Below are 21,859 nucleotides of genomic sequence, written 5' to 3'. Positions count from 1 at the left end.
TTTTATTGCATGAGAACTGACAGTGCACAAGGAAAACCAAAATTTGTTACAAATCATCATGTCTTGTCGTGCCACAACTGGATCCATCGCTTGGCCGTTTCATTGGTGTTCAGGAGGTCTTGATCTGTGCAGGTGGTTACTATCGAAAGCCTTTTAATTCATTCTTATATCAATGTTTTTGTGTAATACTGCAAGAAATGAATGTATAGTGACTTTCTACTTTGAAATTCATAGAAGAAAGTGAGGCAAATTCAAGCTAAATGATTTAGGTGCTTCAAAATGCATAAAGCGGGACACCTTACAGGATAAGAATTTCGTAAGTTCTTCCGTCATAAAAATCATTGAGTTACAAGAGCGAGCGTCACAAAAGCCATAGAACAAAGACCCTTACTGCCTAGCGTTCTTCTTCTTCCCGCGCTCTTAACTCTCAACTCGCTAAGGCTTGGGGGGTGCCCACATCTGGGCAAGGGCAGCACTCCCGCTGGGCAGTGCGAAAGCTTATGGAGACAGTGCAATGAACTGAGATTCCGAGCCTGTTTAGAGCACTAGAGCACTTGCAGCATCGGTTTGGATCGATGGTAATTTTCGTTGAAGCTGGGTCGGCCACGGACGAGGGCACTTTGGCTACCTGTTGGCAAACTAAATTGTAAGTTTTCCTTTTGGTAAAACACATGATTATTTAGAAATATGTTTTTACATAGCTTACAAGAACACGAGAGGATTATCGAATGTGATAGCATTAAAAAAAACTATGTGCGTATTTTATAGCTATGGTGACACAGAGTTCCAGTTTAAAACTTTAACCATTTAGAGTAGAATATAAATGCCTGGAAAGCTTAACGATTGGTGTAATATTTCGTATAACCGTAGCTACGAAAAGCGGCTACTGTCACTAGAGGAGATCGGGCTTGTTTTTTTTTTTTGGTGGGGGGCGGGGGGGCTGGGGGGCAATTGCAGGGGGAAAAATACGAAAAGTAGAGGAGATTCATGGTCCGGACAGTCTCCGTACTGATGGACTCACGCGATTAACATAGCACCGAAGTCCAATGGAGCCGTTTTTAAAGACAAATGCCATCTTCTACTACTACTACTTTTTACGAAAAGAGGAGCCTTCGTGAAAGCACACAGATTAAATACAGCACCCAACAGATATCCCTGTATAGGCCTAACTCCATTCAAGGTTTGTTCAAAAGACATGGCTAGGCAATTTGTGTTTTTGATTGCAAACTGCAGGAGCTTTAGCAAAATGCAATTATCGAAAAATTACTCTATTCGTATTGAATTTCAAATTATATTTTTTAACCATTATTAGGCTACTCATTCTGCGCACACATCGTTAAACAACATACCAAGAATTCATTGGCTTTATTAGAAAACTTCAAAAAATAGAACAGCTTTGCATAAGGGAAAAAATTAGATGAAATTTACTATAGCTAAATTGATAAATAGCATTCTGAAAATAACCAAGAGAAGTGACCGTGTCCCCATCACACTTAGCTGTTAATAAATACCGATACCGATTTTATTTATTAGTTTTCTTTTTTTGGCCTGCTTAGATCAATAATTCTTTTGTTCGGTCCGACTTACATTTTTCCAGATTTCTACAAACTTTCATAATTCAAGTGACAGGCCTCTGTTTATTAGGCTGTTCGTCATGTCGACATTCTTATGAAAATCAATGGGTAAATAAAATTACGGGGAAGTTTTGTATTAGTAAATTAAAAAAAAATAAAACTATAAATAAATATATAAATAGACAGATATGTTTACAGTCACGCATACGTTACTCCTACAAACGCTCTTAAATAAATGGATTAAAGATAAAATCTGCTTCGTGGGGACAATAAGGTTTACGGCATCTATTTACGAAACTCTGACTGGATTATTAGAGCAGCAACGCGACTACAAAACATTTTCCCTAGTGCAGGCAAAAAACCTAACCGAAGCAGTGATCTCTAGACTTCCTTTATTCATCAACATTTAACATTATTTTATTTTATAAAACGAACAGATATCTTACTTAAGTCCTTATTCCGAATCATGGTAAGACAAATGAGTCCATTTTTGAGAACTTACGTCTGCTGGTTCGGGAGATGGCAATGCCTCGGCGTGGAAATAGCAGGCTACCGCCACCAACAGAAGAGACAAGAAGTAGATCTTCATTGCGGATAAGACTTCTTTTTTCACTGATTTAGGCTGAAGCAAGAAAACCTAAAAAAAGAAAAAAAAATGAGACGTAGCAGTGTTTTATTTTCCTTGAGAAAAAACAATTTTTTTTCTATTCCTGAACCAAATGTAGGCCTTAATAAGTCGGGACACTCACTAGATAAAAAAAAATGGTTTTGAAGGCAGTATGGTGGAAAAGGCTTTTGGTTTTGTAAATTTAATAAGTTTCATAAAAAAAAAGTAACTAATGAAATCACATATGATGCCTTATCATGCTTTGCTTAAACTTCTCTTGTAAAGACATGAATGAAAAAACAAAATCAGATAATAGGACTCAAATCTTGCTTCTACGATAATAACAAACATGACAATGCGGATAATGGAAGATGATATTAGTCCGCCCATCTTTCAGACGACTCTTTAAGGTAATTGGAGTAAATAATAAACCAATCAGTAATGAGGTATCCTCCGTCGTCAAATAATGAAGGTATAAAACGGACAATCATTTATGTTATAAAAATTCGACTAGGTTAAATAGAGAGATTAATTGCACCTTCTATATTACTGAAGTAAATCACACATGTTTCCAAAAGCTCATAACAAGAATTAGATTCAATGTAAATTCAAAAAATGTTTGTTAAATTTCTTATGCTCCGAAAAATCTAGTCTAAACTGAACAGAAAGTCATCCATATACGGAACTGTTATGATCTTTGAATAACATACTAGACTCAACAAAGAAATTGTAAGCCAAAAGTGTGATATTGACGTACAACTCCATATGTATATATATATATATATATATACTATATATATATATACATATATATATATATATATATATATATATATATATATATATATATATATATATATATATATATATTATATATATATATATATATACATATGGAGTTGTACGTCAGTATCACAGTGTTGGCTTACAATTTCACATAAAAGAAATAATAAACAAGAATAATGGAAAAACTATTTATTATGCTGTTAATTTTTCAGTATATAAAATCAAGAGAAGAAAGTATCTAGTATTCTAGCTGATGAATGAAGAAAAAAGAAAAAAATTAGTAAGAATTAACAACAATAGAACACTAACGATTCACTTAGAAAAATATGGTGATAACGAACACAATGATAATAGAAACGATACAGGTAACAATGGTAAGAAAAGCATCGGAGTAAAACCAAGAACTTGCCTTCTCTGAGCTGTGAGCTTCTTGTCCTGTTGCTCTCTTGATGTTCTGGATCTTCTCTCCACTTTATATAGGGAAGTAGCTCCTCCCCATCGCATGGAGGGGTTGGAGTACTGCTGTACATCAATGTCCTTGCTACTCATTTGCATTTGGCCGCCCCCCCCCCCCCCCCCCCCCGCCCCCAACCCCCCCCCCCCCGAAACTTCTTCATGAGATTTTACATTCTTTAAGTCATAATTATTAAGTCTCTCTTAACAACATAAGTATAGTGGAATGGAATACAAAATGAAGGCCAAAGGACAAGTGCTAGAACCTATGTGGTCATTCAGCGCTGAAAGGGAACTTAATAGTGAAGAGATTTCAAAGATGTAACAAAAGAGACGAAGTAGTTACAATATGAGATAATTGTTGGGAGAGGACGGAAAAGTAACTGGGATGAAAGTCAATACTTTTCATTGCCACAAACGATTTCTTTTACTTACAAAGAAGATGAAATAAAAGGCAGTAAAGACATTTCTAGAGGCGTAAATTTGTTAAGTAATTGTCGAGAAGAAGCGATGATATGGGTCTCCATTTTTAGTCTCCCCAATTTCTAGGCGATGTAAGATGCATCTATTGGCTCTCACTTCAAAGATGAACTCTGTTCGTAAATCCACTGCGTATTGGTTATTCCACGAACGGTCCTTTGACCAATGTTTTTGGGAGTGTTTGTCTGTACACATCAGAGTAATACTTCCATAATATATATATATATATATATATATATATATATATATATATATATATATATATATATATATATGGATATATATATATATATATATATATATATATATATATATATATATATATATATATAGGAGATATAACCACATATGATGTTTTTATTTTTTTTTTTTGTGCTCCTACATGTCAGTTCCGTAGGCAATATAACCACATTTTAGTGAACACGACCATAGCTGAAGGTCGAAAGCTGTAATTTACTGTACAAGAAATATATATATTTTATATAACTACATAAAGATTTTACATCATATGTGGATTATATCTCCATATATATATATATATATATATATATATATATATTATATATATATAATATCCATATATTTATATATATATTTTTTTTATATTATATATATATATAGATATATATATATATATATATATATATATATAATATATATATATATATGGAGATATAATCCACATATGATGTAAAATCTTTATGTAGTTATATAAATATATTATATTTCTTGTACAGTAAATTACAGCTTTCGACCTTCAGCTATGGTCGTGTTCACTAAAATGTGGTATATTGCCTACGGAAACTGACATGTAGGAGCACAAAAAAAAAAATAAAACTAAAGACTTTTCTTATGGTAGCATTTCAAACAATATAGATTCGGTAACAAACAACCTAAATATCTATTGTGTATGACAGGTGGTTGAGCCCTTGTCCCTTCGAGAATATCTTACATGTATGCATGTGTATGTTTATATGCATATATGAGTATATAATATGCATATGCATGTATACACATATGGCATATATGTATAAATACATACGTATTAATGGATGTTTTTGAGTGAAATCCTGACTTCTCTCTCTCTCTCTCTCTCCTCTCAGTACGACAGGATCAAAATGCAAAATATGAAGATTATTGAAAAGAATTATGTCAGTTTTCTAGTGAGTTTTCACTTTGTCTTAGTGATATTGTACATGTTCAAAATGTTTATTTTTGATGCCTTTGAACCAAAGAGCTTTCTGTTTGTAGTAATGAGCAGCATAAAGAGCGTGATTGTTCCTTGTAGTGATAGTGAAATAACGATATATATATATATTTTATATATATATATATATATATATATATATATATATATATATATGGTAACTTATTTTTATTACATGTATCATAATTCATCTGTAACAATTTTGCATGTAATAGCCCTTTGCTTTAAAACTTGTATACGTACGTTTAGATTATAGGGATGGAAACAGTAGTCACACATGAGATCTGAGTGCTCATATATGATATATTTCTCTGTTATTTTGGTAAAACCTTATTAGGCTTTTGAATATTTTTTTTTTTGTCTACTCTAGGCTACTGTGAGTTTATATACTGTACTGAGTATTTCGTAGTTCTATGTTGTTATGTAATCTTCTGAAATTAATCTATATACCTAGAGACCCAATTTTACTTTAAAATGGATTAAACTGCTTGGAAAAATGTACGCCATTTTTTTCTTTTTTTTTGCAAAGTTTAATGGTTAACCATCACTAAAAGTAAGGTGTAAACTTTTTTACGCGGAAAAAATACTCAGTGACATATGCTCCCACAACATTGATCTTTTCCCAGCTTGTTCCATTGGTGGAACCTTCAGTCATTAATCAACCTTGCCTTGTTCTTTCCATTTGTCAAGAATCTGTCATGTCTCATAGTGCTAGTCATCTCATCAGTGAAAAGTATTTATGTAGACTGGACCTTCTTTGCTCTTTGACTCTACTCTACATTCTTTGTGCTAGGACCATCACTGTAACCATCAAAGACGACATAGCAGTTTCTCTGGAGGTGCATCTCCACATAAGACAAATAGGTCTCATATACATCGTTGTATGTGCCATGTTGTGGCCACACCACACGCCGATAAATAACCAATATCTACTAAATATGTCTTCTGTAGAATGTTTGTGCACAATTATAAGAAGCTTCTATTGCTGAAAATATGGTAGATTTATCAGTCTTCCTCATTGTAATTTCATAAAAGAAAGAAAGGGGTATGAAGGTATGAAGTAAACTAATTTAATCTTATCACACAGATAATCCTGTTGAACATTTGCATTGTGCTGATTGGTATGATCTCCTCACGTATCTTCACAAAATTACTGACAATCAATAGAGGAAGGACCTTACTTTTACGATGCAACTTAGCCTCTCCAAATGTCTTATCTGTCGGTTTCTTCATAGTCTCTGTGCCAATCTCTACGGCAGCATCACAGTTAATGGTATCATCACCTAACACTCCTGTGGCATTTGACATCAGTTCAGTAGACTCTGGAATAAGGGAATGACTTCTCAGACATTCGGTCAGTTTTTCGATGTCTTGATTACCCTTCATCTGACGAGAGTTCCTCAGCTCAATATGTTGTTCTGCTATAGTGAAACTATTTCCAAAGAATTTTTCAAACTCATGGAAGAGTTCAGCACAGCCAGGCTTACCTAGGACCCGTCGATTCTAAACACTATCTTTCATACCCAGATGATGAATAAGGACTCCAGCTGTTTTCATTGTTTGCATTAAAACCTGTTTTACGGCCATTCTCTCCAGACACCTACCCACATTTTGTCACTGCATATGATTGTGAAGTTGTTTTTGGAATTAAATCTTTCAAACTCAGATGGGATATCGTTGTTTCCAACTGGGACATCTACTGGAGAAACAGGTGGTGAATATTTGTGTATGATAAGTGCCTGCTGCATTGAAATGGGGGATATTATCACATATAGTTTTGAGGTGCAGATCCATATTACCAGATCTCTCAGAACATATAAATTCTCGCATCAATGCTACTTGGTCAAAATATTGTACCCAAAGTTTGGTAGTTCGACTGTTACATGGTGCTTCCAACTTGAAAGTCTTCTTCTTTTCCATTACGTGGTGAGGATGGTACTTTAGTTTAAATCTTTCAGAGATCCTGTCTGATTTATGCAGAAATTTCAAGTTCTGTAAGAATGGTTTCACCCAGCCAACTGAATCTCATTTGGTATTTGCATATATATATATATATATATATATATATATATATATATATATATATATATATATATATATATATATATATATATATATCATAAATATATATATATATATATATATATATATATATATATATATATAAGTCTATCACATTACCGTGATTCATATACATATATCGAACTACAAATGTCCTTTAATATCTAATTCGCTCTACCTCTGAATTAATATATTTTCATATATGCTTAAACCGAGGGGGAATTTATTAAGCGATAATAGAATTGGCGATCGACAGGCGCGAACCAGCGACCTCTCAATTCCAGGACTGGCAGTGAAGCCTTAAACCACCCGACACCGGTGTCGTGGTGGTTTAAGGCTTCACTGCCAGTCCTGGAATTGGGAGGTCGCTGGTTCGCGCCTGTCGATCGCCAATTCTATTATCGCTAAATAAATTACCCCCTCGGTTAAGCATATATGAAAATATATTAATTCAGAGGTAGAGCGAATTAGATATTAAAGGACATTTGTAGTTCGATATATATATATATATATATATATATATATATATATATATTATATATATATATATATATATATCTAAACATGTGCTTGTGTGTGATTGAAATAGATGAAAGATAAAAATATTCAAACAAGGACACATCGATGAGATCTTTGATGAAGTTATGAACCTGAGAATTCATCTACTTAAGAACAGCATTCATGGTATACTCTCAATCTACAGAACACACCTGAATTCGCCTTGAAATTGGTTCTCAAAATTGGTAGATCGCACGATGCAGAGGGCAAAATACTATATAAGTCCAGTGAACTATACATTTTCATTATAAGCTTAAACCATCATTGTACAAACGCCGGTTCATTTTGTCTGGGTGATTGTTGCGAATAGGCACATTCAAAGTAATAGCTTTGATCTAAAACTTAAAATGAAAGTAACATACTGTCATTAGAATATGACAAATCATAATTTGACTTCCATTTAAGCCGTAATATTTACAGAATCAGTGCTAGTGAATATTTACAACTAGTGATGACAAACAGATTGTTAAGCTTACAAAATGTCGAATACAAGTACATTTTCTACGCCATCCTGACGGTTATTCCTTTTAATATACAATAAAGATTATCTTCTTCATAAACCTATGTGTTCGACTCCAAATTTTGTCAAGAAAATCTGGCCCTGAAAACAATAGACTCTTAAACACTTTCTTATAGCAAAATAATGCTAAGTTTGTTATTTGCATTATAGGTATATATTATGCTATTAACTTTTCAGTACCTAAGATTAAGAATAAAGTTTTCTAGCTTATAAATAAGGTCACGGAAAGAGGAAACAAGAATGTATCGCATGATAAAGCTATCGAATCACTTGAAAAAAACAATATTAAAGATAACAATAAAAACAAGAACAATACAGGTAACACTGGTAAGAAGAGTATTGTAGTAAAACCAAGAACTTGCCTTTTCTGAGCTTCTTGTCCTGTTGATTACTTGATGTTTTGGATCTTCTCTCGACTTAATATAGGTAAGTAGTTAATCCCTGCTGCATGGAGGGGCAGGGGTATTGCTGTACGTATCCAGTTTGTCACTTACCAAATCAAGGTTCATGAGCAAGAATTCAAATATACAAAATTCATAAAGCACGTCTTAGAATCCATTTTAAAAAATACACAGAAAAAAGAAGAAAACCTTTTTGGTCTGTAAAACCGTAACAGATGGCACGTAAACTCCTTAGATAAATAAGGTTATTATATGCTCAGTCCCCATAATGAACGGCATTTAAAGGACAGTGAGCCAGAATATTCAGGTTCTGGAACTCATTAAGAAAATCATTAAGGGAGAGAATAACGTCATGTCTAGAGATGTATGAACTGACATTTACGTTAGAATTATACGATATTTTGATTCAAGAACATCTGATATCGTTTTAAGTTAAGAGACAGGGAATTGATGTGGTTAAGACATTGAGAAGAATGTAACCAAGGTTAAAAGTTTGCTCTTTGGCTTAAGCACGTCGAGTACTGGCGTTAATAGGCGGACACGAAAAGAAAAAAACGTAACTGGTCAATTCACTAAGTTGTGTAAATTCAATATAACACCTATTGAATAATGTTGCCAGAAATATAAGGTTTGACTTGTTTACTTTTTTCTAACAAAATGGACGTTTACTCCATGCCTACATACAAATATTTCCACGTCTTACAGGCAGAAAATGTCATTTAAGTCTTGTAAAAACTTTCGATAGAAAATTATATTTTTGGAAGACCAGAATCCTCATCAAAGCAAGAGCCATCTCGATGTGAGCAGCAGATAAGCGGTAATTATCCTCCACATCCTGGCACTCACAGAGGAAATATGAAGATACAGGCAAAATATAATCCAAAGAGGACCGTAGATACCAGGAAAAGTTTATTCAAGTGTAATTTGGACTCTGAGCAAAGAGCACACCAGTAAGTAATCAGCTTAGATATTTGTCGAGCTTATTCTTAAACACATCTACGTTCACTCCTGATATATTCCTCAGATGAGCTGGCAACGCATTGAATAGATGCTGCATTGTCTTTGCTGGTGCGTAGTGGATTAATGTCTTGTGTGCTGTCCTTATTTTTCCTCCTGGTATAGTTTTGGGGCACTATTAATCTACTTCGGCTTGCTTTTTCTGATATTTTAGCTCCATAATGTTTCCATGCCTGAATTATCATGTGCGTTCTCTTCTCCTTTCTAGACTATATAATTTTAAAAATTGTAGTCTTTCCCAGACCTTTCCGTGACCTTATTTATAAGCTAGAAAACTTTATTCTTAATCTTAGGTACTGAAAAGTTAATAGCATAATATATACCTATAAGCAAATAACAAACTTAGCATTATTTTGCTATAAGAAAGTGTTTAAGAGTCTATTGTTTTCAGGGCCAGATTTTCTTGACAAAATTTGGAGTCGAACACATAGGTTTATGAAGAAGATAATCTTTATTGTATATTAAAAGGAATAACCGTCAGGATGGCGTAGAAAATGTACTTGTATTCGACATTTTGTAAGCTTAACAATCTGTTTGTCATCACTAGTTGTAAATATTCACTAGCACTGATTCTGTAAATATTACGGCTTAAATGGAAGTCAAATTATGATTTGTCATATTCTAATGACAGTATGTTACTTTGCATTTTAAGTTTTAGATCAAAGCTATTACTTTGAATGTGCCTATTCGCACCAATCACCCAGACAAAATGAACAGGCGTTTGTACAATGATGGTTTAAGCTTATAATGAAAATGTATAGTTCACTGGACTTATATAGTATTTTGCCCTCTGCATCGTGCGATCTACCAATTTTGAGAACCAATTTCAAGGCGAATTCAGGTGTGTTCTGTAGATTGAGAGTATACCATGAATGCTGTTCTTAAGTAGATGAATTCTCAGTTCATACTTCATCAAAGATCTATCGATGTGTCCTTGTTTGAATATTTTTATCTTTCATCTATTTCAATCACACAACAAGCACATGTTTATATATATATATATATATATATATATATATATATATATATATATATCGAACTACAAATGTCCTTTAATATCTAATTCGCTCTACCTCTGAATATATATTTTCATATATGCTTAACCGAGGGGGAATTTATTTATTTAGCGATATAGAATTGGCGATCGACAGGCGCGAACCAGCGACCTCCCAATTCCAGGACTGGCAGTGAAGCCTTAAACCACCACGACACCGGTGTCGGGGTGGTTTAAGGCTTCACTGCCAGTCCTGGAATTGAGAGGTCGCTGGTTTCGCGCCTGTCGATCGCCAATTCTATTATCGCTTAATAATTCCCCCTCGGTTAAGCATATATGAAAATATATTAATTCAGAGGTAGAGCGAATTAGATATTAAAGGACATTTGTAGTTCGATATATGTATATGAATCACGGTAAGTGATAGACTTATATATATATATATATATATATATATATATATATATATATATATATATATATATATATATATATATATATATATATATATATATATATATATATATATATATATATATATTATATGCAAATACCAAATGAGATTCATTGGCTGGGTGAAACCATTCTTACAGAACTTGAAATTTCTGCATAATCTGACAGGATCTCAGAAAGATTTAAACTAAAGTACCATCCTCACCACGTTCAATGGAAAAAGAAGAAGACTTTCAAGTTGGAAGCACCATTGTAACAGTCGAACTACCAAACTTTGGGTACAATATTTTGACCAAGTAGCATTGATGCGAGAATTTGTATGTTCTGAGAGATCTGGTAATATGGATCTGCACCTCAAAACTATATGTGATAATATCCCCCATTTCAATGCAGCAGGACACTTATCATACGCCAAATATTCACACCTGTTTCTCCAGTAGATGTCCCAGTTGGAAACAACGATATCCCATCTGAGTTTGAAAGATTTAATTCCAAAAACAACTTCACAATCATATGCAGTGACAAAATGTGGGTAGGTGTCTGGAGAGAATGGCCGTAAAACAGGTTTTAATGCAAACAATGAAAACAGCTGGAGTCCTTATTCATCATCTGGGTATGAAAGATAGTGTTTAGAATCGACGGGTCCTAGGTAAGCCTGGCTGTGCTGAACTCTTCCATGAGTTTGAAAAATTCTTTGGAAATAGTTTCACTATAGCAGAACAACATATTGAGCTGAGGAACTCTCGTCAGATGAAGGGTAATCAAGACATCGAAAAACTGACCGAATGTCTGAGAAGTCATTCCCTTATTCCAGAGTCTACTGAACTGATGTCAAATGCCACAGGAGTGTTAGGTGATGATACCATTAACTGTGATGCTGCCGTAGAGATTGGCACAGAGACTATGAAGAAACCGACAGATAAGACATTTGGAGAGGCTAAGTTGCATCGTAAAAGTAAGGTCCTTCCTCTATTGATTGTCAGTAATTTTGTGAAGATACGTGAGGAGATCATACCAATCAGCACAATGCAAATGTTCAACAGGAATATCTGTGTGATAAGATTAAATGAGGATTTTACTTCATACCTTCATACCCCTTTCTTTCTTTTATGAAATTACAATGAGGAAGACTGATAAATCTACCATATTTTCAGCAATAGAAGCTTCTTATAATTGTGCACAAACATTCTACAGAAGACATATTTGTAGTAGATATTGGTTATTTATCGGCGTGTGGTGTGGCCACAACATGGCACATACAACGATGTATATGAGGCCTATTTGTCTTATGTGGAGATGCACCTCCAGAGAAACTGCTATGTCGTCTTTGATGGTTACAGTGATGGTCCTAGCACAAAGAATGTAGAGTAGAGTCAAAGAGCAAAGAAGGTCCAGTCTACATAAATACTTTTCACTGATGAGATGACTAGCACTATGAGACATGACAGATTCTTGACAAATGGAAAGAACAAGGCAAGGTTGATTAATGGACTGAAGGTCCACCTGGAACAAGCTGGGAAAAGATTCAATGTTGTGGGAGCATATGTCACTGAGTATTTTTTCCGCGTAAAAAATTTACACCTTACTTTTTAGTGATGGTTAACCATTAAACTTTGCAAAAAAAAAAAAAAAAAATGGTGTACATTTTTTCCAAGCAGTTTAATCCATTTTAAAGTAAAATTGGGTCTCTAGGTATATAGATTAATTTCAGAAGATTACATAACAACATAGAACTTCGAAATACTCAGTACAGTATATAAACTCACAGTAGCCTAGAGTAGACAAAAAAAAAAATTCAAAAGCCTAATAAGGTTTTATACCAAAATAACAGAGAAATATATCTTATATGAGCACTCAGATCTCATGTGTGACTACTGTTTCCATCCCTATAATCTAAACGTACGTATACAAGTTTTAAAGCAAAGGGCTATTACATGCAAAATTGTTACAGATGAATTATGATACATGTAATAAAAATAAGTTACCATATATATATATACTATATATATATACTATATATATATATATATATATATATTATATACTACATATATGCATATATAACATACATACATGCATACATGTAAGCATATCGAAGGGACAAGGGCTCAACCACCTGTTCACACACAATAGATATTTAGGTTGTTTGTTACCGAATCTATATTGTTTGAAATGCTACCATAAGAAAAGTTTTTATTTTTTTTTTGTGCTCCTACATGTCAGTTCCGTAGGCAATATACCACATTTTAGTGAACAAGACCATAGCTTGAAGGTCGAAAGCTGTAATTTACTGTACAAGAAATATATATATTTTATATAACTACATAAAGATTTTACATCATATGTGGATTATATCTCCATATATATATATATATATATATATATATATATATATATATATATATATATGTATATCATATATATAATATATATATATATATATATATATATATATATATATTATATATATATATGGAAGTATTACTCTGATGTGTACAGACACTCCCAAAAACATTGGTCAAAGGACCGTTCGTGGAATAACCAATACGCAGTGGATTTACGAACAGAGTTCATCTTTGAAAGTGAGAGCCAATAGATGCATCTTACATCGCCTAGAAATTGGGGAGACTAAAAATGGAGACCCATATCATCGCTTCTTCTCGACAATTACTTAACAAATTTACGCCTTTAGAAATGTCTTTACTGCCTTTTATTTCATCTTCTTTGTAGTAAAAGAAATCGTTTGTGGCAATGAAAAGTATTGACTTTCATCCAGTTACTTTTCCGTCCTCTCCCAACAATTATCTCATATTGTAAACTACTTCGTCTCTTTTGTTACATCTTTGAAATCTCTTCACTATTAAGTTCCTTTCAGCGCTGAATGGACCACATAGGTTCTAGCACTTGTCCTTTGGCCTTCATTTTGTATTCCATTCCACTATACTTATGTTGTTAAGAGAGACGAATAATTATGACTTAAAGAATGTAAAATCTCATGAAGACTTGCTGCAAAGATGGGGGGAATGGGGGGAGGGGGGGGGGGGGGGGCAAAGATAATGAGTAGCAAGGACATTGATGTACAGCAGTACTCCCAACCCCTCCATGCAATGGGGAGGAGCTACTTCCCTATATAAAGTGGAGAGAAGATCCAGAACATCAAGAGAGCAACAGGACAAGAAGCTCACAGCTCAGAGAAGGCAAGTTCTTGGTTTTACTCCGATGCTTTTCTTACCATTGTTACCTGTATCGTTTCTATTATCATTGTGTTCGTTATCACCATATTTTTTCTAAGTGAATCGTTAGTGTCTATTGTTGTTAATTCTTACTAATTTTTTTTCTTTTTTCTTCATTCATCAGCTAGAATACTAGATACTTTCTTCTCTTGATTGTATATACTGGATTAACAGCATAATAAATAGTTTTTCATTATTCTTGTTTATTATTTCTTTTATGTGAAATTGATAAGTCAACACTGTGATACTGACGTACAACGCCATATGTATATATATATATAATATATATATATATATATATACATATATATATATATATATATATATACATATGGAGTTGTACGTCAATATCACACTTTTGGCTTACAATTTCTTTGTTGAGTCTAGTATGTTATTCAAAGATCATAACAGTTCCGTATATGGATGACTTTCTGTTCAGTTTAGTAGACTAGATTTTTCGGAGCATAAGAAATTTAACAAACATTTTTTTGAATTTACATTGAATCTAATTCTTGTTATGAGCTTTTGGAAACATGTGTGATTTACTTCAGTAATATAGAAGGTGCAATTAATCTCTCTATTTAACCTAGTCGAATTTTTATAACATAAATGATTGTCCGTTTTATACCTTCATTATTTGACGACGGAGGATACCTCATTACTGATTGGTTTATTATTTACTCCAATTACCTTAAGAGTCCTCTGAAAGATGGCGGACTAATATCATCTTCATTATCCGCATTGTCATGTTTGTTATTATCGTAGAAGAAGATTTGAGTCCTATTATCTGATTTTGTTTTTTCATTCATGTCTTTACAAGAGAAGTTTAAGCAAAGCATGATTAAGGCATCATATGTGATTTCATTAGTTACTTTTTTTTATGAAACTTATTAAATTTACAAAAGCTTTTCCACCATACTGCCTTCAAAACCATTTTTTTTTATCTAGTGAGTGTCCCGACTTATTAAGGCCTACATTTGGTTCAGGAATAGAAAAAAAATTGTTTTTTCTCAAGGAAAATAAAACACTGCTACGTCTCATTTTTTTTTCTTTTTTTAGGTTTTCTTGCTTCAGCCTAAATCAGTGAAAAAAGAAGTCTTATCCGCAATGAAGATCTACTTCTTGTCTCTTCTGTTGGTGGCGGTAGCCTGCTATTTCCACGCCGAGGCATTGCCATCTCCCGAACCAGCAGACGTAAGTTCTCAAAAATGGACTCATTTGTCTTACCATGATTCGGAATAAGGACTTAAGTAAGATACTGTTCGTTTTATAAATAATAATAATGTTGATGAGTAAAGGAAGTCTAGAGATCACTGCTTCGGTTAGTTTGCCTGCACTGGGAAAATGTTTGTAGTCGCGTTGCTGCTCTAATAATCCAGTCAGAGTTTCGTAAATAGATAGCCGTAAACCTTATTGTCCACGAAGCGATTTTATCTTTAATCCATTTAAGAGCGTTTGTAGGAGTAACGTATGCGTGACTGTAACATATCTGTCTATTTATATATTTATTTATAGTTTTATTTTTTTTAATTTACTAATACAACTTCCCCGTAATTTATTTACCCATTGATTTTCATAAGAATGTCGACATGACGAACAGCCTAATAAACAGAGGCCTGTCACTTGAATTATGAAAGTTTGTAGAAATCTGGAAAAATGTAAGTCGGACCGAACAAAAGAATTATTGATCTAAGCAGGCCAAAAAAAGAAAACTAATAAATAAAATCGGTATCGGTATTTATTAACAGCTAAGTGTGATGGGGACACGGTCACTTCTCTTGGTTATTTTCAGAATGCTATCTATCAATTTAGCTATAGTAAATTTCATCTAATTTTTTTTTTCCCTTATGCAAGCTGTTCTATTTTTTTGAAGTTTTCTAATAAGCCAATGAATTCTTGGTATGTTGTTTAACGATGTGTGCGCAGAATGAGTAGCCTAATAATGGTAAAAATATAATTTGAAATTCAATACGAATAGAGAAATTTCGATAATTGCATTTTGCTAAAGCTCCTGCAGTTTGCAATCAAAACACAAATTGCCTAGCCATGTCTTTTGAACAAACCTTGAATGGAGTTAGGCCTATACAGGGATATCTGTTGGGAGCTGTATTTAATCTGTGTGCTTTCACGAAGGCTCCTCTTTTCGTAAAAAGTAGCAGTAGTAGAAGATGGCATTTGTCTTTAAAACGGCTCCATTGGACTTCGGTGCTATGTTAATCGCGTGAGTCCATTCAGTACGGTAGACTGTCCGGACCATGAATCTCCTCTACTTTTCGTATTTTTCCCCCTTGCAATTGCCCCCCCGCCCCCCCACCAAAAAAAAAAACAAGCCCCGATCTCCTCTAGTGACAGTAGCCGCTTTTCGTAGCTACGGTTATACGAAATATTACACCAATCGTTAAGCTTTCCAGGCATTTATATTCTACTCTAAATGGTTAAAGTTTTAAACTGGAACTCTGTGTCACCATAGCTATAAAATACGCACATAGTTTTTTTTAATGCTATCACATTCGATAATCCTCTCGTGTTCTTGTAAGCTATGTAAAAACATATTTCTAAATAATCATGTGTTTTACCAAAAGGAAAACTACAATTTAGTTTGCCAACAGGTAGCCAAAGTGCCCTCGTCCGCCTTGCCGACCCAGCTTCAACGAAAGAAAATTACATCGATCCAAACCGATGCTGCAAGTGCTCTAGTGCTCTAAACAGGCTCGGAATCTCAGTTCATTGCACTGTCTCCATAAGCTTTCGCACTGCCCAGCGGGAGTGCTGCCCTTGCCCAGATGTGGGCACCCCCAAGCCTTAGCGAGTTGAGAGTTAAGATTTAAGAGCGCGGGAAGAAGAGAACGCTAGGCAGTAAGGGTCTTTGCTCTATGGCTTTTGTGACGCTCGCTCTTGTAACTCATTGATTTTTATGACGGAAGAACTTACGAAATTCTTATCCTGTAAGGTGTCCCGCTATTTATGCATTTTTGAAAGCACCTAAATCATTTAGCTTGAATTTGCCTCACTTTCTTCTATGAATTTCAAAGTAGAAAGTCACTATACATTCATTTCTTGCAGTATTACACAATAACATTGATATAAGAATGAATTAAAAGGCTTTCGATAGTAACCACCTGCACAGATCAAGACCTCCTGAACACCAATGAAACGGCCAAGCGATGGATCCAGTTGTGGCACGTACAACGATGATTTGTAACAAATTTGGTTTTTCTTGTGCACTGTCAGTTCTCATGCAATATAAAAGCATCCTATGCAAGCTTTTGTTTCATTTAACAAGTAGTGCGGACAAGGTAAGTGAGCCTAACAGTATATTTTTTGTAAACAATTTTAGTCTTTAGAAATTTAATGACGTGAGCAACTACTGTAGTGGTTTAGTTTAATACTTATTTTCCCAATCAGAGAGAAGTTCTTATTTATTTACTATTGAAGAACATCCTGAAAGATATAGAAGGAATTTTCTGCTCCAGCAAAAGATTGTGTAAATTTGATAATGAATTCTTGAGGAGAAGAATTACAAACTCCAAACTGAGTTTTTTCATGATACACCTCCATATTGTGTTTCCTGAATTTTGAGGTGGTGTAAAATGCGTATATAACTCTCAATTCGAAGATGAACTCCATTCGTAAAACCACTGCCTAATGATTATGTCATAGACATTCCTTTGGCCAGTGCTTACGGAGAGATTGTCCATATACCTCAGATGAATGGTTTGTAGATTTAGGGAATTTGCTATGCAGTCTACCCATCTATGTATATATACACACATACACATGCTGTGTAACTCAACCTACGATCATATTGTATGGATCAAAATTATTGTTATTTTCCCGGGGCATATAAGCATCAATTATTAGGATCTTAGAGTACCCTACCCACACTTGTGGCCACAGCAATCTATCCCATTCACTATATTGTCTAAAGATTTGTGCCACAGGAAAGAAAAGCTCCTTTTTGGGCAACCGGCTACGATGTGATTTGTAACTTGCATTGATGAGGTCATGTGATGAGTTCTGTGCCAGAGACTATTCATACATGAAGCAATTGGTTAAGGTACCAAGTACGAGAGTTAAAATATTTTCTATATACTTGATGCTCGGAATTCTCTCAGGTTATGTTCATGTTCACATATTCAGAGGATTTTAGGGAACTCGTAATTTGGTCATTTTTAAAGAATTCTTTGTTAAGCCACGCCAAGAAAATAAAAATAAATAGCGTATCATGCCAATGAATAACATCGGCCACTTTCTCGTCATTGGTTAGTTCGAAATGAAGATGTCCAGTGACATCTCCGGAAAGGAAACTACTACTATACATGCCGAGATGACTGTCAAGAGTCACTCAGGAGACTTTGAAGCAGAGTACGAATCAGCCAACTGCTGCTTTCAGTCGAACCCTGAGTTACGACGGATCCCGACATAAACCGGAAGTGTGAGTCACGGCAGAGTTAACGTTGATGCTGGAAAGATTTGTGAATTATTTTGAGTTGCATTCCTGTGTAAAATCCATTGCCACAAAGAACACCTTTGAAATCTCTTTACTATCAATTTCCTTTTCAGCATTGAATGACTACGCAGGTGTCAGCGCTTTGGCCTTTGGCCTAAATTTTGTATTCCATTCCATTATACTTATGCTGTTATGAGAGGCTTTATTATGGCTTAAAGAATGCAAGATCTTATGAAGACTTGGGGAAAAACTAAGGTAAATCATTCGCAAGGACATTAATGTGCTTAAAATGGTAGCTCCAGGCATTTCACAAATTAGCAGAAGTTTGCACAAAGTAACTAGAGTAACTGACCAGATTCCCACTCCCGTGCGTTAATTTTTGTGCATTTTTGACCCTGGACCTAGGGAGGTCTAATGGTGCTCACACCTGGGCACGAGTAGCAATCCTGTCGGGAATTTCTGTTTATGAGTTAGTTTTCCGAAGGTTTGGCACTGACTTTGACGATTGTAAAACAGCTACTGCTGGAATAGCAAATCGTAAATTTTCCTTTGCTCAACTATATGATTATCCCGCCAGGGAGGTTTTCAGTAACATACGTGAACATGCAAAGATTACAGAAAATGACTGTACTCCAAAAAGATTCAAAAGTCAAGATGATTTGATAGTTTTTGTGACACAGAGCTCTTATTAAAAAGATTGATGACCTACAATTGGGTATTTATGCTTAGAGAACCTAGCTGCAATGATATGTACAAAGCTGTAGCTACGAAAGGTAACTTTCATCGCTGCAGTAGAGAGGTGAATGAGTGGGGAGGGCTCCATTGCAAGAAAAGACAGGAAATGAAGGAGTCATTATTTTTGTTCAAGGTCGAGAACAAGGTTCAGAGAGTCTACCGTACTCAATGGCCCTTGCTGAGACTTATCCACTTGGCATGACAACGAAGCACTAAGCACTAAGGAACTTATGTGAACAGCGCAGACCAAATATGAATTTTCTTCCTACAGATAATTCAGTACAGGGTTATTTCAAAACACCAGAACTTATAATTTACTCTTTATCTAAGATCTGAAAACTAAAGAAAAACAATCTTTATCTAAGATCTGAAAAGTAAAGAAAAACGATTTTCTTTTAAAAACAAACAAATAAATAAATTAACAAATAAATAAAATAACATTTCCAATCATGCAAACATTACGCCCGCAAAGCCCTTAAATGAGATAATGAACGATAAGGTTTCCGCGATCAACATAATACACAAAGCTGCGAATGGATTGTCAGACATGGGTAGCTACTATCAGATACAAAATCGATAGCAAACATTTTTCCTTTTGCAGGCAAATTAACAGAAGCAGTGAACTGTGTAGTCACTTCTCTACCTTAACAATATTTTTGATATTGATATAACGATGATTCCCCTATTACAGTTTTGTTCTTATTGGGAATCATGGAACAACAAATGTGATTATTAAAAAACAAAAAAACATTTCTCGTGAATGGGCATAAAGATCTCAGGACCCTGAAAGATCTTTAACCGAGTCATTCCAGCCATGTACATTACGAGAGTTACCTTGGAGAAAACTAAAAGTATCCCCCTGCCGGAGGCTACCTTAGCGGACATTATATTCGAATGAAACTCTTTCAGATCACTCCTGTGGTGGTCATTTCTGCATTTTGGGTTGGTGCCAAGTAAGGCGTCTGCCGTTTGAACTATTGACCGCAACTTGTTTTCCACGGTCACCCTAAAGGATCTGGTTTTTTGGTGGTTTTTAAAATACCAGTCAACAGCAGGTAGGAGATCGGTTAGGCCTAAGGGTTTCATGGTAGGGAGAGATGGTGTATTGAATGACACCTGTAAGAGGATGTGATTGTAACTTGTTGCAAGATCGGAGTTAATGGTGCAGGTCACAACTGAATCATGAAGTTATGGAGACGTGACTTAGTGGTCCAGCTGGGACTTTTTAATTATGTCCCTTCTATTTTGTACATAGATATAGGAAGAGGGAAGGGGAGTATTATTTAGCTAATTTGGAGAGCGTGATTTTGACGGAAGCGAGTAAGTTCGTTATAAAATTGTTTAATGGGATGAAAAAATCCCCAATTACACAAACATGATCAGCAGTAGAGTCAAGAACAATGCTGCGTAACTCACATAGGATCACAATGTATTGATCAAAATTATTGTTATTTTCCCGGGGCATATAAGCATTAATTATTAGGATCTTAAGGACCCTATGCACTGATCAATTGTATGAACGATTGTCTGGACGATTGTCGTTATCGACAAACGCACATACTATTCATATTTCAATCGGAACAAAGATTTTGTCTCGGGAAGACATGGTATCGTCTCTAGAACAGACGCGTGCGATATCTATATATTGGCAGACAAACCCATACATCGAACGACCTGTGTATGACAGACACAAGTTGCAGGACAGCAACCTGGTCGTGACAGCTTCCCGCTTAGATCGTTCAGACCACGAAACTCCGCCCATTTTTCCATTCAGACAAGATCATACACAGTGTTTTTGTGAACGATACAGACAATCGTTCAGACAATTGTGCATACTATCGTTCAGTTAGAGTGCCCAACTGTCACTTGAAGCCCCAGCATTCTATCACATTCACTATATTGTCTAAAGATTTGTGCCACAGGAAAGAAAAGCCCCCTCTTGGTCAACCTGCTACGATGTGATTTGTAACTTTGATCGATGAGTCCGAGAAAATCTTGTCGTTTGAAATAACCTTGAACCGAATTACGCATGTTTATCCGTAGGAAGGTGTAAACTTGCTAGTTCACGAGCTGGGATTGCCTCAGCGTAGAGACAGCAGACCATCGCTACTAACAGAAGAGACAAGATGCAGGTCTTCATTGCGATTAAGAGTTTTATTTTTCACCCGATGAGGCTGAAACAAGAAAACCTGAATAAATAGAATCTTTTTATGAAGAGAGCAAACATTTTCCTGAACAAACGTAAGCGCTCCTATATCAGGAAACACAAAAAGAACAATTTTTAATGAAAGAAATCTGTAGATTTCTAATGCAAAATTCACGGGAAGGCT

The 21,859-nt window shown here is 34.8% G+C and overlaps 1 long non-coding RNA gene across 1 annotated transcript; it reads left to right on the top strand.

Moving 5' to 3' along the window:
* Positions 1 to 14,277: 14,277 nt before the first annotated feature.
* On the top strand, positions 14,278 to 16,976 carry LOC135218255 (uncharacterized). The gene is made up of 3 exons (XR_010315268.1): positions 14,278 to 14,308; positions 15,404 to 15,538; positions 16,954 to 16,976. It is a non-coding gene; the product is annotated as an uncharacterized LOC135218255 (long non-coding RNA).
* Positions 16,977 to 21,859: the final 4,883 nt, after the last annotated feature.

Source organism: Macrobrachium nipponense, chromosome 9 (assembly GCF_015104395.2).
Source record: "Macrobrachium nipponense isolate FS-2020 chromosome 9, ASM1510439v2, whole genome shotgun sequence".
Lineage (NCBI taxonomy): Eukaryota > Metazoa > Arthropoda > Malacostraca > Decapoda > Palaemonidae > Macrobrachium > Macrobrachium nipponense.
The sequence above is the reverse complement of the archived record's forward strand: the minus strand, read 5'-3'. Positions and strand labels throughout refer to the sequence as shown.